Here is a 19,629-nt window from a genome sequence, read left to right as displayed (position 1 = left end):
AGTATGCAATGTGGGACCTGTCCGGTGAGTATGCAATGTGTGACCTGTCCGGTGAGTATGCAATGTGTGACCTGTCCGGTGAGTATGCAATGTGTGACCTGTCCGGTGAATATGCAATGTGTGACCTGTCCGGTGAATATGCAATGTGTGACCTGTCCAGTGAATATGCAATGTGTGACCTGTCCGGTGAGTATGCAATGTGTGACCTGTCCAGTGAATATGCAATGTGTGACCTGTCCGGTGAGTATGCAATGTGTGACCTGTCCGGTGAGTATGCAATGTGTGACCTGTCCGGTGAGTATGCAATGTGTGACCTGTCCGGTGAGTATGCAATGTGTGACCTGTCCGGTGAGTATGCTGCCCATGCAAGAGCTGGGATGTATTCAGCTTCCAGGGATTGTGTACAGATCCTACATGGGGCCGTGCATTATCAGCTACAGCGTCAGGTGATGGTCAAGGATGAGGCTCAACTATGGCCTCAGGATCTCCTCACCGGATCTCTGTGCACTCAAAATGGCATCACTAAAATGAACCTTAATTCGTTGTCCATAACATTCGCCTGCCCGTACCATAACTCTATTGCCACCATGGGCCACTCCATTCACATCGCAAACTCCTCACTCACACAACACCATACATGCATTCTGCCATCTGCCCGGTACGGTGACAACAGAGATTCATCCGTGAAAAGAACGCCTCTCCGATTTGCCAGACACCATCCAATGTGACCATTTGCCTCTCTCAGGTAAGTTACGACAACAAACTGCAGTCAGGTGGAGACCCCCGATGAGGACGACGAGCAGCAGATGACCTTCCCTGAGACGGTTTATGACAGTTTGTTGCTGCAGTTGCAGCCGCTGTCCGGGTGGCCGGTCTCCGATGATCTTGGAGGTGAAGATGCTAGATTTGGAGCTCTTGAGCCGGTGGTTACACGTGGTTTGCTGTTGTGAGGCTGCTTGGATGTTCTACCATATTCCCTGAATCTCCTTTGGAGAGATGACTTATGGTAGAGAAATGACCATTCATTTTACGGGCAACAGCTCTGGTGGACGTTCCTGCAGTCAGCAGCCAGGTGCACGCGCCCTCAAAACCTGCAACATCTGCGGCATTGTGCGGTCTGATAAAACTGCACATTTTACAGTGGCCTTTTATTGATGACAGTTTAAGGCACACCTGTGCAATAATCACACCGATCAGCATCTTGATATTTCACACCTGGTAGGTGGATGGATTATCTCTGCAAAAGAGAAGTGATCATTAACACGGATTTAGACAAATTTGTGGACAATATTTGAGAGAAAAAGGCCTTGTGTGTACATGGAAAAAGTGGGAGGATAAACAGGAGAAACGGCCAGCTCTTCTAGGAGGCAGGTGCATGGACCCAACACCGCAGCGTGAAAAAACGTCCAGCATTCCAGTATATGCGAAAGAATACCAAAATATCTGATTTACTTTCTAGGACGGATTAAAAAGTATTTCCAACACATGGAACATAGGAATAATACGAACGCATTTCGAGCACGCAGTGTACTCTTAGTCATAGCATAGAAAACACATTCGTCATAATGGTAAAGTACAAATACACCAGTTTTTTTTATATATGTGTGTGTGTGTGTGTGTGTGTGTGTGTGTGTGTGTGTGTGTGTGTTTGGTTGTTTTTTTTACTACATTTAGCAACAGCAGTTGAATACATGTTCTCATGTAATTGACGTTGAATTTCCACCTGTCGTCTCATAATGAATTGATTATCGCCATTGCAGCATGGTCCATTTTGACTTGTGTATTTGTACTGTATATTTGTCGTGAGGAATGTTTTCTATGCTATGACTAAGCACTACGTGCTCGAAATGCGTAAGAATTACTCCTATGTTCCATATGTTGGATATACTTTTTAATCTGTCATAGTAAATAAGATATTTTTTTACTTTTTCCCCCACATATACCTGAGTGCTGGACTTTTTTTCTTTTGTATTCTGCTTTTCAAAAAAAGGGTTGCATTTCTATTTTTGTTCAGTGTAATATACTTTAGACTCAATTCCTTCTCCGGCGCTCTCCCACTCTGCAGCTCTACTCCTCTGGGGTTGCCCCTCTCTGCAGCTCTCCTCCTCTGGCGCTGCCCCTCTCTGCAGCTCTCTTCCTCTGGCGCTCCCCCACTCTGCAGCTCTCCTCCTCTGGCGCTCCCCCACTCTGCAGCTCTCCTCCTCCTCTGGCGCTCCCCCCACTCTGCAGCTCTCCTCCTCCTCTGGCGCTCCCCCACTCTGCAGCTCTCCTCCTCTGGCGCTCCCCCACTCTGCAGCTCTCCTCCTCCTCTGGCGCTCCCCCCACTCTGCAGCTCTCCTCCTCCTCTGGCGCTCCCCCACTCTGCAGCTCTCCTCCTCCTCTGGCGCTCCCCCACTCTGCAGCTCTCCTCCTCCTCTGGCGCTCCCCCCACTCTGCAGCTCTCCTCCTCCTCTGGCGCTCCCCCCCACTCTGCAGCTCTCCTCCTCCTCTGGCGCTCCCCCACTCTGCAGCTCTCCTCCTCTGGCGCTCCCCCACTCTGCAGCTCTTCTCTTCTGGCGCTCCCCCACTCTGCAGCTCTCCTCCTCCTCCTCTGGCACTCCCCCACTCTGCAGCTCTCCTCCTCCTCTGGCGCTCCCCCACTCTGCAGCTCTCCTCCTCTGGTGCTCCCCCACTCTGCAGCTCTCCTCCTCCTCTGGCGCTCCCCCACTCTGCAGCTCTCCTCCTCCTCTGGCGCTCCCCCACTCTGCAGCTCTCCTCCTCCTCTGGCGCTCCCCCACTCTGCAGCTCTCCTCCTCTTCTGGCGCTCCCCCACTCTGCAGCTCTCCTCCTCTTCTGGCGCTCCCCCACTCTGCAGCTCTCCTCCTCCTCTGGCGCTCCCCCACTCTGCAGCTCTCCTCCTCTGGCGCTCCCCCACTCTGCAGCTCTCCTCCTCCTCTGGCGCTCCCCCACTCTGCAGCTCTCCTCCTCCTCTGGCGCTCCCCCCGCTCTGCAGCTCTCCTCCTCCTCTGGCGCTCCCCCCGCTCTGCAGCTCTCCTCCTCCTCTGGCGCTCCCCCACTCTGCAGCTCTCCTCCTCCTCCTCTGGCGCTCCCCCACTCTGCAGCTCTCCTCCTCCTCTGGCGCTCCCCCACTCTGCAGCTCTCCTCCTCTGGCGCTCCCCCACTCTGCAGCTCTCCTCCTCTGGCGCTCCCCCACTCTGCAGCTCTCCTCCTCTGGCACTCCCCCACTCTGCAGCTCTCCTCCTCTGGCGCTCCCCCACTCTGCAGCTCTCCTCCTCCTCTGGCGCTCCCCCACTCTGCAGCTCTCCTCCTCTGGCGCTCCCCCACTCTGCAGCTCTCCTCCTCCTCTGGCGCTCCCCCACTCTGCAGCTCTCCTCCTCCTCTGGCGCTCCCCCACTCTGCAGCTCTCCTCCTCCTCCTCTGGCGCTCCCCCACTCTGCAGCTCTCCTCCTCCTCTGGCGCTCCCCCACTCTGCAGCTCTCCTCCTCTGGCGCTCCCCCACTCTGCAGCTCTCCTCCTCTGGCGCTCCCCCACTCTGCAGCTCTCCTCCTCTGGCACTCCCCCACTCTGCAGCTCTCCTCCTCTGGCGCTCCCCCACTCTGCAGCTCTCCTCCTCCTCTGGTGCTCCCCCACTCTGCAGCTCTCCTCCTCCTCTGGTGCTCCCCCACTCTGCAGCTCTCCTCCTCTGGTGCTCCCCCACTCTGCAGCTCTCCTCCTCCTCTGGCGCTCCCCCACTCTGCAGCTCTCCTCCTCCTCTGGCGCTCCCCCCGCTCTGCAGCTCTCCTCCTCCTCTGGCGCTCCCCCACTCTGCAGCTCACTTCCACAGGCGCTCCCCCACTCTGCAGCTCTCCTCCTCCTCTGGCGCTCTCCTCCTCTGGCGCTCCCCCACTCTGCAGCTCACTTCCACAGGCGCTCCCCCACTCTGCAGCTCTCCTCCTCTGGCGCTCCCCCACTCTGCAGCTCACTTCCACAGGCGCTCCCCCACTATGCAGCTCACTTCCACAGGCGCTCCCCCACTATGCAGCTCACTTCCACAGGAGCTCCCCCACTCTGCAGCTCTCCTCCTCTGGCGCTCCCCCACTCTGCAGCTCTCCTCCTCTGGCGCTCCCCCACTCTGCAGCTCTCCTCCTCTGGCGCTCCCCCACTCTGCAGCTCTCCTTCTCCATACACACGGAAATTGAAAACATAACATGTGCATGAGACTTCAGGAATCGCATTGATTATGCTTGTACAGTATAACTTTGTATTTTATGCACCAAATAAGCTGGGTAAGAAATGCAGCAAAGTCGCTGTGTGTGAACACCGCCCCTGTACATGTCCAGCAGCCAGTACCCCTGTGAGGTCAGCACTGCCCGTTCTCCATCATCCAGGGAGGGAGACCCCTCTGACCCCTCTCCGCTGGGTCGGCAGAGTGCTTTATCCTCTGACAATACTCGCTCCCCCAGACCCTTAATTGTGGAGTGATTGATAAACATCAGACCCTTGTTTTACAAGCAGTGGAGGCTGATTGAAGCTCCCAAGGGCTTGATAGGAAGCATCTGCCGCTGGATCCTGGCTCTCCTCAGCCTAATGTGAAGATGAATTCAGGGTCATGGCCTATGGAGGAACTGACAGTCTCTGAAGAGGGCGAGGACCGGCCATTATCTGCTTATATCAGTCACTTTGTGGGGGGGGGAATAGCTTCCCCTTCATTCCGAAGAGTTCACTAATCTCCGCACTGCTCAGGGTCACCGGCTTTTAAAGCAAATCTGAGACTATATATACCATTATATATTTTTAGGATTTAATTAGTTATTTTTCCATAGACTTTTCCATATTCTCAGGCCGATCAACCATCTGCAATCTCTCCGGCATTTTATAGACTACAACTCTCAGCATTGTATGTCCATCCCTGCTTTTTGCTGAGAGTTGTAGTGCAACAGCGGAAGATCCTGAAGTTCCAGACCAGCGCTGTACAGTGTCAGTAGGTTCGGGGGCTCGTACCATGTGAACGGCCTTTGGGCTCAGTATTGAATTGTATCTGAATTGTAAAGCGTTGCGGAATATGTTCGCGCTTTAATAAAAAGTTTGTTTAAAAGAACTGAGAGTCCTCAGTAGTTGATACCTTTTTAATTAGAGTTGAGCGGACTTCTAATAATCGGGGTCCGGCAGATCCGTCGCAGGTTGGAAATGAAGTCCGGATCCGATCCGGACCAGAGAGAGAGAGAGAAAGATAGAGAGAAAATAAAAGTGTGTGTGTATATATATATATATATATATATATATATATATATATATATCACAGTTAGGTCCAGAAATATTTGGACAGTGACACAAGTTTTGTTATTTTAGCTGTTTACAAAAACATGTTCAGAAATACAATTCTATATCTAATATGGGCTGAAAGTGCACACTCCCAGCTGCAATATGAGAGTTTTCACATCCAAATCGGAGAAAGGGTTTAGGAATCATAGCTCTGTAATGCATAGCCTCCTCTTTTTCAAGGGACCAAAAGTAATTGGACAAGCGACTCTAAGGGCTGCAATTAACTCTGAAGGCGTCTCCCTCGTTAACCTGTAATCAATGAAGTAGTTAAAAGGTCTGGGGTTGATTACAGGTGTGTGGTTTTGCATTTGGAAGCTGTTGCTGTGACCAGACAACATGCGGTCTAAGGAACTCTCAATTGAGGTGAAGCAGAACATCCTGAGGCTGAAAAAAAAGAAAAAATCCATCAGAGAGATAGCAGACATGCTTGGAGTAGCAAAATCAATAGTCGGGTACATTCTGAGAAAAAAGGAATTGACTGGTGAGCTTGGGAACTCAAAAAGGCCTGGGCGTCCACGGATGACAACAGTGGTGGATGATCGCCGCATACTTTCTTTGGTGAAGAAGAACCCGTTCACAACATCAACTGAAGTCCAGAACACTCTCAGTGAAGTAGGTGTATCTGTCTCTAAGTCAACTGTAAAGAGAAGACTCCATGAAAGTAAATACAAAGGGTTCACATCTAGATGCAAACCATTCATCAATTCCAAAAATAGACAGGCCAGAGTTACATTTGCTGAAAAACACCTCATGAAGCCAGCTCAGTTCTGGAAAAGTATTCTATGGACAGATGAGACCAAGATCAACCTGTACCAGAATGATGGGAAGAAAAAAGTTTGGAGAAGAAAGGGAACGGCACATGATCCAAGGCACACCACACCCTCTGTAAAACATGGTGGAGGCAACGTGATGGCATGGGCATGCATGGCTTTCAATGGCACTGGGTCACTTGTGTTTATTGATGACATAACAGCAGACAAGAGTAGCCGGATGAATTCTGAAGTGTACCGGGATATACTTTCAGCCCAGATTCAGCCAAATGCCGCAAAGTTGATCGGACGGCGCTTCATAGTACAGATGGACAATGACCCCAAGCATACAGCCAAAGCTACCCAGGAGTTCATGAGTGCAAAAAAGTGGAACATTCTGCAATGGCCAAGTCAATCACCAGATCTTAACCCAATTGAGCATGCATTTCACTTGCTCAAATCCAGACTTAAGACGGAAAGACCCACAAACAAGCAAGACCTGAAGGCTGCGGCTGTAAAGGCCTGGCAAAGCATTAAGAAGGAGGAAACCCAGCGTTTGGTGATGTCCATGGGTTCCAGACGTAAGGCAGTGATTGCCTCCAAAGGATTCGCAACAAAATATTGAAAATAAAAATATTTTGTTTGGGTTTGGTTTATTTGTCCAATTACTTTTGACCTCCTAAAATGTGGAGTGTTTGTAAAGAAATGTGACAATTCCTACAATTTCTATCAGATATTTTTGTTCAAACCTTCAAATTAAACGTTACAATCTGCACTTGAATTCTGTTGTAGAGGTTTCATTTCAAATCCAATGTGGTGGCATGCAGAGCCCAACTCGCCAAAATTGTGTCACTGTCCAAACATTTCTGGACCTAACTGTATGTATATACATATATATATATATATATATTCCGGATCGTGCAGCCGGATCCGACACTGGAACCGCGCGGATCCGGATTTTTACAGTTCGGATCCACTCAACACTACTTTTAATGGCTAAAATGGCTAACTGACAAGATGGTAATAATAGCAGCTTTCGAGACTATTCAGGTCTCTTCATCAGGCGAGGTATAACACAAAATCTGAAGAGTCACATATTTATACACAACAGGACATAGAATAGAGCAGTGAAGAAAAAAAACGTTATGTGAAGCAGAACTATCTCTATGGCAGGGGGCAAACTGTTGTGGCCATAAATATTGTTGTGGTTCATAGATAAGCAGTGTGAAAATGTTATTGTCCTTTGACAATAACACGATACAAAGATATATTTTACCTGTATCAGTTGGCGCTATAGAAATAATTTTTTATTATTATTACTCAGTATTCTCTATTACATGGTGTCCACTGGCCGGATTATTATGGTCGAAGGCGCAAAGGAAATGCTGAGTGCATCGGGGAAACTCTTCCTCCGCTCTTCCTTCCTCGTCACATTCTCTATTGTCTGTTCCGGATTTGTTTGTTCTTACATTTTGTTTTTTATTATTATAGCTTGTCTGTATAAAATACATCTAAAAAGTGCAAGAAATTAAAATTGGACCAGGAGGGGTCTTAATTGTCTGAATTGTTATGGGAGGTTGGAAACAATGTTTCAGATTTTATATCTGGGCCTAGAGGATTTTTTTTTTTCGGACTAGTGAAGACTGCTGCCGATCAGTGACCAATGATTGACTGCAGCAGCTTTATTGATATTCTGGTCCTGAGGAAGAGTTTTCTACCTCGAAACATGTAGACCTATGAAATAAAATAAGATATCAATTTATCAACAACTCTACATCTTCACTTGGCTGATGCGTGGCGTTAACCCCTTTTCTTCTCCTGTTTGACTGCAGCAGTCACATGACTTAGCCATGTCAAGTAGGTAAGGAAAGGTGACAGTCGGGGGTGGGGTGGGGGGGCGTGAGAATATACATTTTTTTTATGCAAGGCAGATTAATGGGGTCGTCCAATGGTGATAACTCATGGATCGTTAGGGGTCCGAATGCTGGGTCCCACACCGATCGACAGAACAGGCCATTTTTTTCCCCTCCATTAGAATGGAGCGACGTTATTATTTTACCATTATTGAATGATTATGTCTTTGCGACTTTTTTTTTTTTCCTTTTTTTTTTTTTAGAGAACCTTGCCACATTCTGTAATGTGTAAACATAGAAAAAAAATCATTATTTAATAATTTAGGAAAATAAACAGTGGAACGCAAAGAGCGTGATCTATTCAGCGGCGGTAAATTCATTAAATATCACCGCATTGTGTTCTGCAACCTGGAGATTTGGAGACAAGGAAAGGTTTTTATTTCTTAGCAATTCGCAGATTCCTATTTATTTGCTATTGCGCCTCGTTTCCTTCCTCCCTATGGCAACCAATCAGAATTACAGATCGTAAATGAAAGACGAACACTTTGTTTTTTTTACAGACCTGGAAGGTTGCGTTTTTGGTATGTGGTGTTATTCCCTACAAATGTATATAAGTAACAGGTGTCTATTTTTCCTAAATAATCTTAACCCTTTCAGAGGCCACTGACTTATTATAAGCCGATGGCCGCCTCCGTGGGATGGGAATCTAGATTAGTAAACACTGATATAGATTTATAGTCATTTGACTTTACTTTCTTGGATTGCCAACAGTCTGACCGCGGGATGGATGGTGCGGCACATGGAGTAAATTCAGGTCTATCACTTGGGGCGCCCACGAGGTTATTCTGTATCAAACATTATGATGGAAGCAAATATGCTGTGCAAGTGGAGAATTTGTGCAGGTGCGGTGGGATTGTGCATGTTGTGAGCTCTGCAGGGGAGGGGCTTAGCCACAGCCCCACCCCTGAGCAGAAAGTAGCACAATTATGGTCGCCTTTTCTGTCTCCGTTCCACAACCGAAATAGATCTCACTCTGGCACCTGCCACAAAACATCATGGTCCTGAATTTTCTACCATAGCCAATCCAATGGAACTTTCTAGAAGCATTTATTACATTTTTTGTGTGTATAACCCTTTAGTAACCTATGTATGCCATTGCCTCCTGCAGGGCTCTTGAGGGTTAAGTGGCATTGTATGTGCACGGCACAGGAGGGCAGCGCAGATAGCTGTGCTGAAGGTGGGGAGGGCAGTGCTATCCTTCTCCCGTGATCTCCAGGCTGGTGGGAAAGTTCGGATGTGTTACTATTTTCTGTTATCGGCTTTCCTTATCGGCCTGCTCTTGTCTGCATGCCTGAGTTCTGATACGCCGTGGTCTTTCACTTGCCAGCCTGAAATTCTTTCTCTTTAAACCACTTTTTTTTTTTTTTTTAATTTAGTGAATAAACGAGGAGCATTTTAGAAACGGTTTATTATTTCACTGTTGAAAGAAGTTAATACGGCCTTTAATTTGGGCGAAGCGCTCAGACAGTCACTTGGAATCCTTTTCTCCTTTGAACCGTGGCTTTCCCCCATCCTTTGTTCGGATCGTCTCCTTTACCCTGCCCTAACCTTCTGCCACTCCTTACTTGTTCTGATCAAGATTTCCCGCCACAGTGATCATTCTTAACTCCGAGACGCTGGGTCACAATCAGTGTGGCTTCTTTCACAAATAGGGAATTATATGGATATGTTTGAAATAAGAGTTGCTGTTTAGGAGTTTGGCAGTTACATCAGTTTGTCTCCTGAAAGTATGGTAGCTCGGTGGTTAGCACTGTATGGTAGCTCGGTGGTTAGCACTGTATGGTGGCTCGGTGGTTAGCACTGTATGGTGGCTCGGTGGTTAGCACTGTATGGTGGCTCGGTGGTTAGCACTGTATGGTGGCTCGGTGGTTAGCACTGTATGTTGGCTCGGTGGTTAGCACTGTATGATGGCTCGGTGGTTAGCACTGTATGGTGGCTCAGTGGTTAGCACTGTACGTTGGCTCAGTGGTTAGCACTGTATAGTGGCTTGGTGGTTAGTAAGCATAATGAACATGTTGATACTCGGGTGCTCAATACTAGTTTACAGAGTATAATGGGCATCAATGGGGAATGCTAACAATTTTCCACATTGCTTAAACTAATACTAAGCACCTGAGCAACAAAATGCTTGTTGCGCTTGCCCAAGCACCGAGCAGTTCGCTCAGCTACGGTATGGTACAGTACGGTGGCTCAGTGGCTGGCGCTGCACGGTGGCTCAGTGGCTGGCGCTGCACAGTGGCTCAGTGGCTGGCGCTGCACGGTGGCTCAGTGGCTGGCGCTGCACGGTGGCTCAGTGGCTGGCGCTGCACGGTTGCTCAGTGGCTGGCGCTGCACGGTGGCTCAGTGGCTGGCGCTGCACGGTGGCTCAGTGGCTGGCGCTGCACGGTGGCTCAGTGGCTGGCGCTACACGGTGGCTCAGTGGCTGGCGCTGCACAGTGGCTCAGTGGTTGGTGCTGCACAGTGGCTCAGTGGTTGGCGTTGTACGGTGGCTCAGTGGTTGCCTCTGCACAGTGGCTCAGTGGTTGGCTCTTCACGGTGGCTCCGTGGTTGGCGCTATACGGTGGCTCCATGGTTGGCGCTATACGGTGGCTCAGTACGGTGGCTCAGTGGCTGGCGTTGTACGGTGGCTCAGTGGCTGGCGCTGTACGGTGGCTCAGTGGCTGGCGCTGTACGGTGGCTCAGTGGCTGGCGCTGTACGGTGGCTCAGTGGCTGGCGCTGTACTGTGGCTTAGTGGCTGTCGCTGCACAGTGGCTCAGTGGTTGGCGTTGTACGGTGGCTCAGTGGTTGCCTCTGCACAGTGGCTCAGTGGTTGGCTCTTCACGGTGGCTCCGTGGTTGGCGCTATACGGTGGCTCAGTGGTTGGCGCTATACGGTGGCTCAGTGGTTGGCACTGTACGGTGGCTCAGTGGTTGGCGCTGTACGGTGGCTCAGTGGTTGGCGCTGTACGGTGGCTCAGTGGTTGGCGCTGTACGGTGGCTCAGTGGTTGGCGCTGTACGGTGGCTCAGTGGTTGGCGCTGTACGGTGGCTCAGTGGTTGGCGCTGTACGGTGGCTCAGTGGTTGGCGCTGTACGGTGGCTCAGCGGTTGGCGCTGTACGGTGACTCACTGGTTGGCGCTCTACGGTGGCTCAGTGGTTGGCTCTGCGCGGTGGCTCCGTGGTTGGCGCTCTACGGTGGCTCCGTGGTTGGCTCTGCGCGGTGGCTCCGTGGTTGGCGCTCTACGGTGGCTCAGTGGTTGGCTCTGCGCGGTGGCTCCGTGTTTGGCGCTCTACGGTGGCTCAGTGGTTGCCTCTGTATGGTGGCTCAGTGGTTTCCACTATTGCTTTGCAGTGCTGTGTTCAAATCACCCATCTGCAGGGACTTTGTATATTCTCCCTGTGTTTTCCTGGGTTTCCTCCTGGTACTCCGATGTCCTCACACTGCAGATATGGAGGACGGCTCTGGAGAATCTGATTTACACCCATTTATGTGACAATGCAGCTTTTTGGAATTCCTGATAATCTCAGGCTATGTGGGCATGCTGGAGGTTGTAGTTCTGTGAAAGCTGTTGGGATTGCGCCTGCGTGCCGCCATCGCCTCGGAGCTTTCCGTGCTGTAGCATGGTGAAGGGATTTAGGGATAAATTCTATCTCAATCCAGTGAGTGAGCGGCGGAGAGCTGGAAGTGCCTGGAATTAGCAGCCTGACGAGAGGATGATTGGCCCTGATCAGATGACTGGCGGCGGCTCCTCGCGGTGTCTTCTGCACGCTTGTCTCCATGGCTTTATACGCTCCGCGTCCTGCCCTAGAAGACTCCTTTATTACAACCGGTCAGGGGCAAAATGCTGAATCTGGAGGGAAAGCAAAAAACACCAAAAACCCCCGGGGATGCAGCGCATCAGTGACCGGACACGAATAACCGCCCGTTTTACCACCGCGCTCCTAATCCTGAGGATTTTATTTCCTCCATTGATGACTGATATTAATAATCCGGCACTTTCTGGGCTCTTTCCTTACTGGATACATCCATGATTCAGTATCTCATCCTTGTGCCTCGTGTAGAGCAAATTTGGGGGCATTTATAAATGATTGCTATCAGGGCTGTGGAGTCGGTAAGCCAAACCTTCGACTCCGACTCCGACTCCGACTCCTCAAATTCTCTTGCACCGACTCCGACTCCGGCTCCGACTCCGACTCCGGCTCCGACTCCGGCTCCGGCTCCGACTCCGGCTCCGACTCCGACTCCTACATATATTGCTTATAGTTAGGTGAAAAATTTATTGTAGTACATGAATATGTGTATGTGAACATCAGACATTTAATAATTTTTATGATACAATAATCAAGATATTTGGATAGAACATAAAATATATTTATTGGAATACAACTTTAGAACACAAAAAACTGTAATAAATTGTAAATATGTAATACACTATGTAATATACAGTAGATTACATATATATCTTGTGTGTGTGTATATACACTGTATATATATATATATATTATATATATTACATATTTACAATTTATTAGTTTTTTTGTGTTCTAAAGTTGTATTCCAATAAATATTTTATGTTCTATCCAAATATCTTGATTATTGTATCATAAAAACAATTAAATGTCTGATGTTCACATTGTACTACAATAAATTTTTCACTTAAATATAAGCATTATACTAAATGTTGTTATTTAGTAAAATATTCAGCACATTCTGCATTGCACTCCTGTCCCCAATTTATTATATATTTTAGGAGTCGGAGTCGGTGCATTTTATACCGACTCCGACTCCGACTCCACCAAAATGAGCTCCGACTCCGACTCCACAGCCCTGATTGCTATGAATGATCATAAGGTTTCGAGGCGTCTGGTCACTAACCTGCACTGCATAGGGGTGGGGGGAACAATGGTCATACATGGAGACTGCAAGCCTGACACATATGGGGGGAGGGTAATGTCTGGTATTGTAACATATGTGATCCTAAAGTATACCCCCCAATATCTCCATTACCATTTTCTTGCTGGTAACGTGTACGTGATATAATGTATATACACCCCCTATGCCCAGTGCAGGTAAACGATGTGACGTTGGGGACCGCTCCGTGACATAATCATCATTCGGCGTGTTATTATGGGTGAAATCGCCTCCAATTTGCTTTCCCGGGCGCTGTATGTAGATTGGACCCCGATTGTCGCCTTCTTTACATTTCACTTTATCTTCTTCCACCCCTATAGAAATGCACAGATCTCCCCGGAGGCTCTTATCACCTTCAGCCATAATTCTTCTTCTCCGTGTTAATACGTGACCGTGTGGCTGATCACGGATAGTGTCCCCTCTAAGGAGTTTAATTGGGTCTTGTCGGTAGAATTAACTCCCGGGATGCCATTGCTGTAACATATATTGCCCCCTATTTCCCCCCTCCCTTATGACAATATAATAATAGCAGGAGATTGTGTGTAATGGTTTCACTCCCCCATTTCTCCACATTTTCAGTGGCCGGCCGAGTAATTCCATTTTTAAACCATGAAAAAGGACGCTGATGAAATTTCGCTATCAGCGACAAACCAATATGCAAAATATCTCTCAGCAAATCAAATGGCTATTATGTGCTCATTCCCTTCCCAGCGCATTTGCTTAATGAAGAATAGACAGATCAGTCTGTTGGAGGATGCCTGCGAGAGGTGATAAGTGCCAGCTATCCCCGCGAAGTCAGCACAGACGGGCATTTCTCCCTGCCCCCCACCACCAACCAGAGGCTTGGCGACTTGCTTCACGTTGGCAGCCCTGGTGGCTTGTAGCCCAGTTTTAGTGAATGGAGAATGGGCACAAACCGTGGTCGATGGCTTAGACGGCTAGGACCTGATAAAATGCATTCCTATATTTAACCGTAAAGGGGAAAAAAATTAATGAAGTCAGGCGCTCCATTCCCAAATTAGGTCTGTGAGGTTTTGCCAAGGGCATGACTGCAGGAGGCGCATTGGCCTCTGTTTATGCCGAGATATCGAGGATGGAGGGATGCAGCGATGTACAGGAGCCACTACTGCGCTTGTAATAAGCGATAATAACCCCTTGTATCTCCGCTCCTAAAGCCATCAAAAATCTCATAGAACTCTGTGACCCAGGAACGTATTAAATAATTGTGCCCTAAAGGCAGCGTCGTGCCGGGGTGCCCAGCAGGGCAGGAGTCGGGCCGCAAGGAACCCAGCAGGGCAGGCGTCGGGCCGCAGGGAGCCCAGCGGGGCAGGCGTCGGGCCGCAGGGTGCCCAGCGGGCAGGCGTCGGCCCGCAGGGAGCCCAGCAGGGCAGGCGTCGGCCCGCAGGGAGCCCAGCAGGGCAGGCGTCGGCCCGCAGGGTGCCCAGCGGGCAGGCGTCGGCCCGCAGGGTGCCCAGCGGGCAGGCGTCGGGCCGCAGGGAGCCCAGCAGGGCAGGCGTCGGGCCGCAGGGAACCCAGCGGGGCCGGCGTCGGGCCGGGTAGCCCAGCGGGGCCGGCGTCGGGCCGGGTAGCCCAGCGGGGCCGGCGTCGGGCCGGCTAGCCCAGCGGGGCCGGCGTCGGGCCGGCTAGCCCAGCGGGGCCGGCGTCGGGCCGGCTAGCCCAGCGGGGCCGGCGACGGGCCGGCTAGCCCAGCGGGGCCGGCGTCGGGCCGGCTAGCCCAGCGGGGCCGGCGTCGGGCCGGCTAGCCCAGCGGGGCCGGCGTCGGGCCGGCTAGCCCAGCGGGGCCGGCGTCGGGCCGGCTAGCCCAGCGGGGCCGGCGTCGGGCCGGCTAGCCCAGCGGGGCCGGCGTCGGGCCGGGTAGCCCAGCGGGGCCGGCGTCAGCCCTGGTGACTTCATGTCTACAGTGCTGTAATCAATCACTGAGCTTGTGACCTCTATATCAGATGCTGAGTTCAGTGATTGACTGCAGCACTGCAGACGTAACTTCACAGCTGCAGCCAATCAACAAAGACCACAGAAACAGTAAAACCTCAGGGGGGCGGTTTCGTGCCATTTTAAGCTTCTTGACTAATCTTTGAAGTGGGACAACCCCATTAATGATTTACATTAACTTCTTTAGGGGTGGGATTTATTTTTTTGCTATTATATTTTTGGCATAAATAACATTATAGATATTAATTTTGCATTAAAAAATAAGTTATATATTTTTTTTTAAAAGCCTAAGGTTACATCATTTGTTATGTCCCAGACTTTGATGCAGGCTCGCATACTAAGCCTGCATCTTTACCGGCAGATGATGGCTGATTTTCTCAGCCATCCTCTGCCTCTAACAGCCGCTGACATAGTGGAGCTTTACCCGTGTCTGTTAACCTGTTAGATGCTGCTTTCAGTCTATGAAAGTGGCATTTAACATTTAGTGGCAAGGAGTTGTGTCATTCCATGTGCCCATCTGTGCGCCTGTTTAGGGGGCACTTTTGGGTCGCCATGACAGCCAGGAGTCTGCTGATAACCCCCGTGCCTATTATTACAGTACTCCTGTGAAAACCGCAATTAGCTGGCATTCATAGGCGACCATGATAGGACAAACAATCAGACGATTGCAGGATCAAGTGTCCTGAGGGACCTAAAGACTAACAAATACAGTAAAAAAAAATATAAACGTTTTTAAAAACCTAAAAAAATACACAAGTTAAAATAATCCTCCTTTTGTTCCTATAAAAAAACGAAAAAATTAAGAAGAAATTAAATATACACATTTTTTGTATTGCTGCAATTGTTAAAGCTTAACAGTTTAAAGAGATTTTTTTAAAAAAAAATTCCAGGATTGCGGGTTTCTTGTCACCATAACATTTCAATAATAGGCGATGATCATACATCATATATACCCCAGAATGGGATCAGTAAAAACGACAGCTGAGGGCGCAAAAAATCAGACCTCACACAGCGCCATATCCCGAACAATGACAACGTCATGGGTCTCCCTGGAAAATGGGGGAACAAGCAAAAAAGTTTTTTTTTTCTTTGTTTTGTTTACTCTTCACATAAGACAAGCAAAAAAAACCCCAAACCAACCATGCATGTTTGGCATTTTTGGAATTGTATTGACCTGAAGAATCATATGGCATGGTCCGTTTTAATGTATATTGAGTACGGTAACACCCCCCCCAAAAAAAAACATGGGAAAATTCACTTTTTTTTCCATTTGCATATTTTAGTGGAGTTGGAATCTTGTTTCCGCTTTCCAGAGCATCATATATAAAATGAATGGAGTCATTCAAAAGTACAACTCATCCTGCAAAAAAAACAAACCCCCCCCCCCCCCCCAAGCTCTCACTGTGCAAGATGCAAAAGTCATGACATGAGCCGACATCCGGTGATGAAGATACACATATATTCAGACACTCACTTGAGTAAAATCAGACATGCAGCATATGTGCTATATGGTGAAAAGCAAGACTGTTGGATGCATGGGCCCACCAGAGGATACACCGATTTCCCGGTGGGCCAGTCCGAGCCTGCCTAGAGCATTTTCAAAACTTGGTAAACTTTGCCATGGGTATTGACTCAATCCCCCATATGAGGCAGCTGGCGCGTTTCACCCACTTTGCCGCTTCCATCAGATAGGACATTGATAGTATCGTTCTTCTGTATAATAATGTCATTTTTTCGTGTCCCGGCCTCACGCTGGGCTGGACTATTGCAGCTTAGAACGTCAAGACGGTTAAGACAACAGGAGGCAGCGTGAAAAAAGGAAAGGGATGAAATTTGGGTCAGATATCAACATTTTCCTTTTTTTTTTTTTTAATCTTTCTTTCTTTTTTTTTTTTTTTACGTCTGCCAGAAGACTAAATTCATTGCATTGATCTTGGGCCTGAACGGCGGGCGTTTGATCTCAGATTGTTATCGGGACAGAATTTAAAGTTTGCTGAAAAGATCCTTTGTTCCCTAACCGGGGCTCTTCCATTAGCCTCGGAGGGCACTTTTCATGCACACTGTTTCATGGGCAGGAATCTAAACTGGGTGTGAAAATATTGCTTTTTTTTTTTTTTTTTTTTAGACATAAAATTAACCCGTCTTTGGCATAAATGACTGCAGATTATGTGGAGTCGCTTTCTTTTAGCTCTAGCATTACATACAACGTAGGATTGAGCTTTTCCGTGCCTTGATGTATGAACAGGTGATGACAATGCTTGCGATTGTTGAGTCTGTGATATCCAAATATTTCTCTGCTCTTTTACTGCCCTCACAGCGCTGCAAAATTCAGCCAAATTTGCAACTTGGGTGATCTGACCCCTGAACTGTCCAATCCTTGGACTTTGGATTTGGCAGACCCTTCACTGATGTCATAGATGTAGTTTTATGCATTTTCTCTTACTTCATCCATGTAGCCTAAGGTAGCTTAGGTAAGTTATGTATATTGTCATTTATAGTCAGGCCTTGTGAAAGGTGTATGGTGCAGTTTAGGTATTCTGACCCCGAAGTGTCCAGACCTCGGATTTTTTTGGTCTGCGGATTCCGTAGACCCTTCACTGATGTCATAGATCTAGGTCTATGCATTTTCTCTTATTTCATCCATGTAGCCTAAGGTATCTTAGGTACGTTATGTATTTGGTCATCTATAGCCAGGTCTTCTGAAAGGTGTATGGGGCAGGTTGGGTGAACCGACCCCTGAACTGACCAATCCTCAGATTTTGTGATCTGTGGATTCGGTAGACCCTTCAGTGATGTCATAGACTAGGTTTATGTATTTTCTCTTACTCTGTCCTACTTCATCCATGTTGCCTAAGGTAGCTTAGGTATGTTATGTATTTGGTCATTTATAGTCAGGCCTTGTGAAAGGTGTATGGTGCAGTTTGGGTGATCTGGCCCCTGAACTGTCCAATCCTCTGATTTTATGATCTGTGGATTCGGCAGACCCTTCAGTGATGTCATAGTTTCAGGTTTATGCATTTTCTCTTACTTCAGCCATGTTGCCTAAGGTAGCTTAGGTAAGTTATGTATTTTGTCATTCATAGCCAGGTTTTGTGAAAGCTGTATGGGGAAGGTTCGGTGATCTGACCCCTGAACTGTCCAATCCTCGGACTTTGGTCTGTGGATTCGGCAGACCCTTTACTGACGTCTTAGATCTAGGTTTATGCATTTTCTCTTACTACATCCATGTTGCCTAAAGTAGCTTAGGTAAGATATATATTTGGTCATTTATAGCCATGCCTTGTGAAAAGTGTACGGTGCAATTTTCGGTTTTCTACATGTGCTTTCCATTACCTGCCATCTTTTCCCTATAGTAATGGCTCTATGACCACCCATGATTGTAAACCCCGGTACTTGCCACATTGCAGCATCTGTGAGATGTTCTTGGTCTTATTAAGATGCACAGAGATAATATCAAGCAATGCAAAAATTCCCTTTAATTGATCCCCCAGTCCATTATTTCCTCTCCACCAAGTGCCACTGCCTCCCCACTCCCTGGCAAGGAAGGCGGACCACGTGACCAGGCAGCCAAGGGGTTAACTTTATCAGACACCCAGGAGCCGTGCAGCCGTGAACGAAGAAATTAGCTTAACGATGTTACATTTACAAGAGGAGAAAAGCGATTTGTTAGCTGCTGATTGTTTCTCAGCATTATCAGTGCAGACTTTAATTGTGCTGGAACTGAAATTAGCAGAATTAGAAAAATTGCCTGTGCCGGGTCTGGCAGTGGCTTTCTCCACGCTCATTGTTGTGCGCTATGTATAGATTATGGAGCCTTTGTTCTCGCTGCGTAAATATACATGCCTGCAGTCAGGGAGCCTCTGAGGTCTGCACGCCGCGCCACACTCTATCTCATCCCCAAAACCCAGGCTAAAAATGTCTTCAACTTCTATCACTGCCATGTGCCACTGAGTCAAAGACATATTTGGGTCACCATCAGTCCAATAGATCATTGTCGTGCAATGGCAAGGAGCAAAATGTTCCTCTCAAAACTGGCCGCCCCTACGAAGCAAATGCTGATCGTGAGCGTCGCACCTTGCTGATCATAAAAACCTTATTATTTAAATTGCGTTTTATTACATTTTTGCATCTTTTGTTTTTTACAAGGCTCTTTGTATCCGTGCATATTGCTGGCTGCAGAATGATGTAACTGAGAATCCTTCAGTGAGCTCATTCTGACTCTCATTTGCCTTTTCTGCAGTCCCCTTCTCTTTTAATAACCACCAACCACATCCAATGTGAACTGAACTTTGTGGTCATAAATCAAGTGAGGGGAGCTCAGAAAAAAAAGGTACAAACTGCTTATTAGCTCACTGACTGATTCTCAGTTAACTCCAGCAAAACAAAAAGCCTGTAAAAGCCAAATGGTGCAATTTTTTTGTTAATTGCAAATTATTTATTTTGTTTTAGTCCAAAATGCATGCAATTAATGGGAAACAAATGTACACATCTTTAACAGTTTCGATTACAGAACCACTGTGCAGCCCATGTAATCGTTTGGGGAGCTCCTCATGGCCAGGGTTTTGTGCCATTACCTCCTTATTAGTGACGTCTTGTCCTCTTATTGGTAATGATATATTCCATGATGGCGCACTATTACTAGGAGCCATTGTGTTTGGCGTTATATTATATCAGTGCTCTCCTAAAACAGGAATAAATGACTTTTTCTCCAATCACCCTCCACGACAGCACAACAGAATCCATGCTGTCGTGGAGGGTTTTAGAAACCGAATTAACCGTAAGAATAATTCTATTTTTCTTTGCTTTCTGACTATATCTAATGTAAT

At 48.1% G+C, this 19,629-nt stretch overlaps 1 protein-coding gene across 1 annotated transcript in view; it reads left to right on the top strand.

Moving 5' to 3' along the window:
* ZFPM1 (zinc finger protein, FOG family member 1) overlaps positions 1–19,629 on the top strand; it is a 168,031-nt gene that overhangs the window by 75,382 nt on the left and 73,020 nt on the right. The gene's annotated exons all lie outside the window — the stretch shown is intronic.

This window comes from Anomaloglossus baeobatrachus, chromosome 10 (assembly GCF_048569485.1).
Source record: "Anomaloglossus baeobatrachus isolate aAnoBae1 chromosome 10, aAnoBae1.hap1, whole genome shotgun sequence".
In the NCBI taxonomy this organism is placed as follows: Eukaryota; Metazoa; Chordata; class Amphibia; order Anura; family Aromobatidae; genus Anomaloglossus; species Anomaloglossus baeobatrachus.
The sequence above is the reverse complement of the archived record's forward strand: the minus strand, read 5'-3'. Positions and strand labels throughout refer to the sequence as shown.